Here is an 8,421-nt window from a genome sequence, read left to right as displayed (position 1 = left end):
TGAGTTTCTGGGACTGGCGGGGACTTGGAGAACTTTTCTGTCTAGCTAAAGGATTGTAAATGTACTAATCAGCACTCTGTGTCTAGCTAAAGATCTGTAAATGCACCAATCAGCACTCTGTGTCTAGCTAACCAGGTGGGGACTTGGAGAACTTTCCTGCCTAGCTAAAGGCACCAATCAGCACCCTGTCAAAACGGACCAATCAGCTCTCTGTAAAATGGACCAATCAGCAGGCTGTGGGTGGGGCCAGATAAGGGAATAAAAGGCTGCCAGAGCCAGCAACTGCAACCTACTGGGGTCAGCTTCCATATGTTGAGAGCTTTGTTCTTTTGCTCTTTGCAATAAGTCTTGCTGGTGCTCACTCTTTGGGTCCATGCTGCCTTTATGAGATGTAACACTCACTGCGAAGGTCAGAAGCTTCACTGCTGAAACCACAAACCCACCAGAAGGAACAAACTCCGGAGGCACCATCTTTAAGAATTGTAACACTCACTGTGAGGGTCTGCAGCTTCATTCTTGAAGTCAGCGAGACCAAGAACCCACCAATTCCGGACACAATCATACTAGCTGTGAGCAAGACCACTGAATGTCACACCGGGTGGTCAGCATGTCTGGGAAGAGCAGAAACTGGGGCAGCCAAACGGCTGGCGGAGGCCAGCTAGTATGTATGCGATGCCTACTCCATGGAGGACTCCATATTTAAAAGACAAGATAACCAAATGCCAGGCTGCCTCGCCAATTATCCCCCAAATAAAACAATACAAGTAAACTCTCCAGGGAATGTGTACGTGTGCACACCTAAGCACATGCACACAGCTACATGCAAAAGGGAAAGGCTGGGAAGGAACGAAACCAATCTCTGAACACCAGTTACTTCTGAGAAAGGGTCAGGTGAAGCTGACTGTCAGTATTACTCAGCTTTTCAACTGATGAGATTGCGTCAATATATTTTGGCAATTTTTTTTTTAAAGTCAATTTGCACTCCTTGGGTGATCACACAGGCCCCGCAAAACTGAACCAGCAACAACTATCTGCACCACTTCCTATGAGGCCAAATAATGGCTTCCCTCATAGCTCAGCCCTCCCACCCACCTCCTAGTCGTGGTCCCATGCAGGGGACTACTGGGCTTCTGAGGTACAGGGATCCAGGCCAAACCCACCCCACAGATTCCTGGTGAAACCAGAATGTTTCCGAGTGCCTTTCCCCCACCTGGGCCACGTACCCACTGCATTGATATGCCTGTGTTTGCTCCCCTAGGGCAGAGGCTACATTTTCTTACAGCTGGAATGAGGAGTGGGGAGATTTGATGATGTCCTGTACACGTTGGATGTTAATCTGATGTGGTGCTGTAGGAGTAGCTTGCCTGAATCAGGTGCATTCTCAGCACGTGGTGTGTGCTGCCCCTTCCAGCTGCAGGAGTCCCAGAAGGTAAATGCTACCACAGCCCGCATCTACTGGTGAGCAAATGTCAGGTGACCTGCAGCCGGCCAAACAGCTGCTAAGTGACCAACAGGCTGGATCTGCATCTCACTTGCAGAGGCCCTGCCTGGCTGCTGGGGCTGCCCTGTAGACTCATCCTGCCTCCTCCTGCTCTTCTGTCCACAGCTATCCCAGCTTCTAGCCACAGCTGCTCTCCAGGTGGGGAAAATCTATGGATGCACCAGAGTGCAAGTACTCAAAGACTCCAGTGTGCAGACAGGCCCCTGCTCCATGTTGTTCCCATATCCAAGCCCAAGTTTATCTAGAGCTTCAGCAAATCCAAGCTTCCCTGAATTCCCTGCTGAGGCCAAACTGAGTCCTGCAACCCCCTACACTGGTAAGCTACACTGAGTCCTACAACACTACACTGGTAAGCTGCTAGTCCCAGCCTCTCCTTCCTCCTGGGCCCCTGTCTGTACAGTTCTGAAGCCCTACAATAATGTTGAGATTCTAAGCCAACGCTCACCCATAGAGGTAAACAACCAGGGGCCGCCAGGGGTAGAGAACATACTCAGACAAGTTCCACTGCCTGTAGGCTTAATGTCCTTCCCCCACTACCCGCCATATTTGCCAGGCTGGAAGGGGACTCCAGAAACTTTGGAAACCCAATCTTGTAGCTGGTGTACGAAAAAGAGGCCAGGAAAAGCACCACTTCTGTCCATGAAGCCCCTAGATGGAACCCAGGAATTGGGAAATATGTGGGTACCAAGCCTGATACCCACTCAGACCCAGGTGGCAACTGCAGCAGTGGTTGCCCCCTTTGCCACTCCCGCTGTATCAGTACAGGAGGGAGGAGCATCTGACCCCATGTGTGAGAGTAGAGACACTAAGTGTGGGAAGGTTCCAGTGGTTACTGCAGTTGAACCTTCCCAACTAGATCCATGCAAGGCCATCTTAGGTGGGTGCATGCCTGGGCTGGGCTGGGCTGGGCAAGGACACCCTTCGGAGGGTGAGAGCCATGGAGGAGGGCTGTCACAGAGGTTCCTTTTCCTGCTCTGAGAACAGGTTGGGGGAGTATGGGTACCTCTCCCACCTCCCTGCTGCTTCCAGGACCCCCTTCTTTCAAGATGAGGCATTTTTCTGCCTGCCTGTTCTCATTTGACCCCCATAGGCCATTGCAAACATTCAGATAAGAAAAAGGAAACAGCCCCATCTGTTTCCCCTGACACATCTGAGGCAGGGGGGTGTGCCTAGGGAACCTAGAGTGGAACCCATACATCTGCCCACCCCCAAGGCTATGCTGGCTTCATCTTGTCTATCTGTGTGATATGGGGGGAGAGGTCATCAGACAGGCCGTGGACGAGTTCTACAAGAGCCAAATAGAAGAGCACTGTCCTGGCATGCTGCCCAGCACCCAGCTCACATACACATCTCCAACTGGACAGCTTCCCTGAAGCAGGCCTTGAAGTCAGGCTCCCTGAGAAGCCTGGAAAGGAAACTCTGCCAGGCTAAAGGGCCTATCCCCAAAGGTGCCACCCACACCAGTCTCATCCTGACAATCTTGGATTATTTTTGCCCTGAAGTTTTGGAGTGGAGGACAGGGAGACAGGAGACAGTGCACATTAGCCACCTTTCCAGAGAGAGTACGCCAGCCCTCCAGATTGGGGCGGGTCAGACCTCCTCCTCACTGGTTGCCAGTTGAGGAAAGCAGCACTCGTGAGCATCCGCCTGTCTCCCCAGGTCCTGTTTAGAAACCCCATCTGTGCCTTTGGAGAGAGACTGCCCTGAGAACACAGGCCCAGCAACTGCCATCTACTACTCCCAGGGCCTAATCCCCTTCTACATGGGGTTCACTGCCTGTGACTATATAGTGGGCTTGATTCCTGCCCACTAGTGCCTGCCAGATACCCCATGCCCACCTCATGAAGAGAATGAGGTCACATAGACACACCCAGGCCACCACGGTGAGGGGGTGACTGGGGCCCTACTTGCCCACCCTTCATTGCTGGTTCAAGGCCAGCTGTCTGACCACATTCATACCCTGAGGTGGGATGTTGGGGACGTTGTCCACTGGGGTCACTAACCACTTTTACATTTCCAGAAACAGAGGGCCAGCTGGTCCCCCTGGAAGTTCGGTACATGGGATAAGCCAAGGTTTAACCTTCAGGAACAGGTTTCTCACCAATTAGCTGCCCAAGACCCAGGGCAGCCCCAAGTTTGTGTGAAACCTTCCTTCCATGTCCATGGCCCATGTCGACCCCTCCAGGAGCCACTGGAATGCTTGTTCCTGGGCATGTGATAAGCCCAAGACAGCTGCAGCTCTGCAGAACCACTATGCCCATCTGGCAGCAGTACACCGAGAGGGTATAGAATGAAGTTGGAAGTGAAACCAGATACTATGTGAATGCTTTACTAGGTAAAATCACTTCCTATAAAAATGGTCTAAAATGCAAAAGGAGATGTGAAGACACAAAGAAAAAGTGCGTAGTGACACATGGCTATCAGGACACACTAAAGAATCCACACTGCTTCCCCCCTTTACCCAGAAAAGAAAGGCTCTAGGCCACCTCCTCCTCAGCACACTCCTCAAACTCCTTGGCCAAGGCATTCTGGCACTGCTGGTACTCAAACCAGATCATGTTGCTTTCGACCTCAGTGAACTCCATCTCATCCATGCCCTCACCCGTGTACCAGTGCGGGAAATCCTTGTGCCTGAACATAGCTGTGAATTGATCTGAGACATGCTTGAAGAGTTCCTGGGTGGCCATGTTGTTGCTGCTGAAGGTGGCTGACATTTTTAGCCCCTGGGGTGGGATGTCACAGATGGCTGTTTTTACATTGTGGGGGAGCCAGTCAGTAAAGTAGCTGCTATTCTTGTGTTGAATATTGAACATTTGCTCTTCCACCTCCCTCATGGACATGCAACTTCTGAAAATGGCAGTCACCGTTAGGTAGCTGCCATGATAGGGGGTCACAGGCAGCCATCATATTCTTAGCATCAAGCATCTGCTGGGTGGGTCAGGGCTCAGTACTGCTGGCTGCCCTGGCTGGTGAGTGAGGCAAAGCCAGGCATGAAGTGCAGCCAGGGAAACAGGACCATGTTCACAGGCAGATTCCACAGGTCAGCATTCAGTTGGCCTGGGAAGCTCAGGCACATGGTGGCCCCACTCATGGCAGCAGACATCAGGTGATTCAGGTCACCATAGGTGGGTGTGGGCAGCTTTAGATTTCTGGGGCACATGTTATAGAGAGCTTCATTATCAATGCAAAAGGTCTCATCTGCACTTTCTACAAGCTGGTGGACTGAGAGGGTGGCATTGTAGGGCTCCACCATGGCATCTGACACTTTGGGTGAGGACAGGACACTGGATGCGTTTATGATCCTATCTGGGTATTCTTCCTAGATCTTACTGATGAGAAGGGTACCCATCCCAGACCCAGTCCCCCCACCCAGGGAGTGAGTCAGCTGGAACCCTGCAGTCAGTCACGGCTCTCAGCCTCTTTCCTCACAACGTCCACTACCCACTCCATCAGCTCTGCGCCTTCTGTGTAGCGCCCCCTGGCCCAGTTGTTCCTAGCTTCACACTGACCTGAAAGAAAGTACAGCCACTCAATGGCCAGGTATACGGTAATCACTGGTCACCACAATGCAAAAAGGGCCAAGTGTCACATGTAAGGTGAAAGTATCATTCACCCTGCAGGTGGAGCAAATAAAACCCCCTCCCCCAAAGTTACAGGACAGCAGCGTCACCTGTTATAAATTCAGTCAAGAGCCAAACCTGAGACAGCCTAACATCAGACCATGCTGCAGGTGCCTCCTTGCTCATTACCAGGGAAGGCAGCAGCCATGGTCCCAGCTCAGCTCCCTGCAGGGAGATTACATCAGCAGCTCCTCACCTTGAGGAAACAGCTGAGCCTTCCTCCCAAAGCCCATTTAGGAGAGGGAGATTTCCTGACTCAGGATAGAAGGGTGTTCAGGATCCTTGACTCCACAGTTCCCACAGCGATGACCTTGGGGCACTCCTTGACTTTGAGCTGCCCTAAGGAGCTGCACCCCAGTCTTGACCTGCAGCTCACCGAAGATGGAGTTGTCCAGCCTGAAGATCCACCCGAAGGGCCTGGAGTACACAGAGTCCATGATGCCCGGCTCCAGATCCATGAGCACAGCGCGGGCTACCTACCTGCCACATGAGGGGGATGGGCGGGCATCAGCGAGGGGAGGGCCGCCATTCTCAGGAGGGCGGTTGGGGAATGACTGGGGTCTCACCGCTGGCCTCGTTGTAGTACACGTTGATGTGCTCCAGATACAAGTTGCTGTCCCCGTGGTAGCTGTCAGTGGAGTCAATGGCATGTTCGTCAGAGATCACCTCCCAGAACTGCGAGACAAGAGGGGCCAGACAGGCCAGGGGTGAGCCAAGGAGGCCACGGAGCTGTAGGCACCCTAGCCCCTCTCCCACCTCCACCCCTCCCGCAACCCCCAGACCGCTGTGTCCCTGGGGGTCCTCTCTGGCAGCCTCACCAGCGGCCCAGCTCCACCGTGTCACGGCAGGGAGCCCAGGGTCCCCAAAGCAGAGGCGCCAGCCCCGTCACTGCGAATATCTTCCCGGCCACCCAGCAGGCCTGCGCTGGGCCCTCAGAGCACCGGCCGCCAACCTTGGCGCCAAACTAGTTCCTGCACTGCTCGGTCTGCTTGAGTACGAGCTCCCTCATGGCCAAAACAGGACTAGGGCGGCAGGAAAAACGCCAGGAGGAGCAGACGCGCAACGACCTAGCCCGCGCTTCCCCAAGGCTTAACTAGCCCCGCGCCTACCTACCCCAGCCTCGGATTGGGCTCCCAGAATAAGCAACAGCTTTACTTCCACACAGGGGTACCCGCCTGTGAATCCCTTGTAGTTTATCGTCTATTGGAGAGTTCAGGTGGCCTTGCTCTGGTCCTTTCCACGTTGGGGAAAGCTGATCAGCTGGAAAACTTCCTCCCATGTCTTCAGTAAAACTAAATCCCTAGGTGAGCTGAAACTGAATTTTCCTCCCATGTGAAAGAGGCAGGCTTTTGTTTCCATATTCACAGAGGGCCTTTGCACCTGTCCTAGATTGGTGACCTATTTTTGTAATTGATGAGTCCTTTCATCTCTTAGGAGATCTGTCGTTGTGAAAGGCCTTCCATGTGCTAACTCAACAGGACTTAATTATAAGTTTACCTTTGGAGCAGCTCAAACCCGCAGTAAGCTATGAGTGTTAGAGATAGGCCTCTGATTTAGCTAGAGTCTTCTTTAGAATATAATTAGCCCTTTCACCTTTCCAGAGGACTGCGGTCCCCATGCAGACTTAAGGTGATATTGGATTCCTAAAGCTAAGAATAGGTGTTGGGATACGCCTGATGTGAAAGACGGGCCATTGTAACTTTGCAAGCTCTTAGATGACCCATACTGAGGAATTATTTCTTCCGGTAAACACTTTTCAGATAGAATGGGGAATGCCTTGATCTAACCAGTGAAGGTATCACTAAGCATTAGCAAATATTTGAATCTCCTACAGAAAGGCATCTGAGTAAATTAGAGTTGCCAGTCCTCACCTGGATAGATTCCCCGAGGTTGGACAAGTTTAACTGGAGAAGAGAAAATTGCTGGGCCCTTTATTTCAGGCATAGAGCTCACAGGGCTGAGTCACCTGTTTTAGTGTCTTGAAAAGATTTATCCTCATAAACAAATGAGACATTAACTGAAACAAAGAATCCCTTCTAGGGCGAAAAGAATCATGAAAGTGCTTATTTTCCTATAATTGGTACCTGGCATTAGTAATTTATTACCATCAGTCAGCCAGCCAGAGGGGCCCTGGACTAAATTTCAATCCCTGGCCCATTTTTCTTCTTCCTCAGAGTATTCTGGCCCAGCTCTATGTATGCTGACCAGCATGCCCATGAGTTTAATTGGTCCTTTCAGTGAGGGGCCTTGGCTGCCACATCTGCAAGGGCATTTCCTTTTACACAATCAGCCTCTCTTTTGATGTCCTCTGCAATTAATTATTGCCACTTTTTTTGGCAGCAAGGCAGCATTCTAACAAGCTCAAAATCTGAGTGATGTATGGAAAACCGCTTAGTAGTCAGGAGTCCCTACCCATTCCCAGTTGCAGCATAAGCACGAAACACGTAAAAAGCATACTTGGAATCAGTGTAAATGTTAACTTTTCAATCCTTTCCAAACTACAGGGCTCTAGTAAGTTCAATTAACTCAGCTTTTTGAACTGAGGTAGAGGCGAGCTAGGCTTGTGCCTTGACTACCTTGTGCTGACTGATAACAGCATATCTAGCCCTCCTGTTTTCCTGATGCAAAAAACAACTTGCATCTGTTAACCATTCTTCCTTGGGATGGTCGAGGGGCTCATCTCTTACGTCTGGTCTGCTAGAATAAATTTTTTTCAAAACCTGTGACATGGGTTGGCTGTTTCTCCAGTCAAATCTTGTCTTGAATTGTAGCTCCCATAATTCCCATGTGTCAGGAGAGGGACATTTTCTGAAACATTTCTTGTCTCTTTTTTTTCATCTCTGATTTTATTGATTTGTATCTTGTCTGCTTTTTAGTTAGCTTGTCTAAATGTCAGTTGTTTGACTTTTCAAAAAATCAACTTTTTGTTTAATTTTTTGTATTGTTTTCTTTATTTCAACTTTATTTCTGCTCTGATCTTTATTATTCCTTTTCTTCTATTTTTGGGTTTGGTTTGGCCTTTCTTTCTAGTTAATTAAGATGTATTGTTATTTATTTAAAGATTTTCTGTTTTTTTGTAGGCACTTACAGTTACAAATTTTTCTTTTATACTGGTACCTCTTTTACAGTATTCCATAGATTTTGCTGTGCTATGTTTCCATTATCATTTGTTTCAAGGAATTTTTCTATTTTCTTCTTAACATTTTATTGAGATACTGATCATTCAAGAGCGTATTGTTTAATGTCAACATGTTTCTACAGTTTTTGAAATTCCTTTCATTTATTGATTTATAGTTTTAT

The 8,421-nt window shown here is 49.8% G+C and overlaps 1 pseudogene; it reads right to left on the bottom strand.

Moving 5' to 3' along the window:
• Positions 1-3,852: 3,852 nt before the first annotated feature.
• Positions 3,853-8,421, bottom strand: part of LOC105494275 (tubulin beta-8 chain-like) — an 82,293-nt pseudogene continuing 77,724 nt past the window's right edge.

Source organism: Macaca nemestrina, chromosome 20 (genome assembly GCF_043159975.1).
Source record: "Macaca nemestrina isolate mMacNem1 chromosome 20, mMacNem.hap1, whole genome shotgun sequence".
Lineage (NCBI taxonomy): Eukaryota > Metazoa > Chordata > Mammalia > Primates > Cercopithecidae > Macaca > Macaca nemestrina.
The sequence above is the reverse complement of the archived record's forward strand: the minus strand, read 5'-3'. Positions and strand labels throughout refer to the sequence as shown.